This window comes from Gossypium hirsutum, chromosome A09 (assembly GCF_007990345.1).
Source record: "Gossypium hirsutum isolate 1008001.06 chromosome A09, Gossypium_hirsutum_v2.1, whole genome shotgun sequence".
NCBI lineage: Eukaryota > Viridiplantae > Streptophyta > Magnoliopsida > Malvales > Malvaceae > Gossypium > Gossypium hirsutum.
Window position 1 is genome coordinate 46,917,033 of NC_053432.1, and position 1,668 is coordinate 46,918,700.

Here is a 1,668-nt window from a genome sequence, read left to right on the forward strand (position 1 = left end):
AAAAAAACTTCATAATAGTTTAATGACTAAAATGTGAAGTTATGACCTTAGCTGTAATTTACCCGGTTCCACCAAATAACTTCCGGTTTGTTTAAAAGGAAAGGTTGAAAGAAATGATGTGTCATTCACAACAAAATTAAGTAAACTTGATTTGAAATTAGGGTTAAGGGTGGTAGTAGTTGTACTTATAATATGGACGATAATTCAGTTTTAGCATTATTCAAATAGTAAGGTTTTTTTTTCTCAACGCAATAACTAAAAACAACAAAAAAAAATATCTACCACCTATAAATGTGAAAATATATTTTTTTAACATAAAATATATTAATAATGATTAAAGTTGTTAATTAAGTCTTAATTCATATAGGATGAGTATTTGATCGAGACGAATTGAATCGAGAAAATCTTTTTTGAGTTAATCGAGTTAACGAATCCTATTTTACTAACCATACTCAATTTAAAAATTTTTCGAATCGAATCGAATCGAGTCAAAAAATTTTGAGTCAAATTGAGTTGAGTTAGTGAATCCTATTATTTATACTCAATGTTGCATTTACATGAACCGATTATTTAACTAATAGACAAAGTACAAGATTACTTAACTATATAAACAATATAGTGATTTTGCCTTTTAACTTAATAGGTAAATATTTATTAAAACGACGTGGTTTTGACTTTTCTTATTCGAATTTTCGGATAACTCAAATTGTGTAATTCATATTCAAGTTAAACAAAAAAATTAATTTTTTATTCGAGTTGATCTGAATAATTAAAATAACTCGAACTATCTAATTCAAAATTTAAATTTTTTTATCAAATTTATCAAACCGAATCAAATTTTGTTCATCCCTACATAGTTATTATTGCAATAATCAAAAGAATATAAATTTAAATGTAACTAAATATTTTGATTTTATGGATTTGATTATATATAACGCTAAAGGTTTTGATCAGCGTTGGTTAGCAAATGCAAAATTGTAAGGTAGTTGCCGACACTTGGAATCTCAATTTTAATTTTTTAAATTATAATTACTTTGCGTTAGTATTTAAGGTAATTTGCAAAAATAGTCATTTTTGTTTGCCTCAGTTACATTTTAGTCACTTATGTTTGAAATGTTACGTTTTAGTCACTTTTGTTATTATTTTGTTACGAAGTGATCACTCTACCGTTAAGTTCCGTTATCTCTTTAACGGTAATTCTACGTGGCAGTCCAACTAGATTTTAAGTGTCAACTTAGATTTTCAAATGGTTAGAAAATAGATTTTTAATTAAATAAATTTAATTAATTAAAAAATTTAAACCTTAAACCTTAACTAAAAAACTATTCCTTTCCTCTCTCTTTTTTTTTTCTTCCGTCTCTTCTGTTTTTAGTTTTTTTTTTCATTTTATTGGAAAAACTATTATCAAGATCAAAATTGACTGCTTCATAAAGATGAATTCAATGGAGGGTCCAGATATGTATTCTTTGCATTCTTCTTTGGGATGTCTACCAACGCAAAATAAAATACATGTTCACAAACAATTTCAAAAAGTCGAAGAAAATATCAAGAATTTTAATTTAGAGTTTTCATTAAACAATAAAAAATTCAATCTTTTGTTTTTCCGTATTGAATAAAAGAGATAGAGAAATGCAAAGAAGACATATCTGGACCCTTCATTGAATCTAT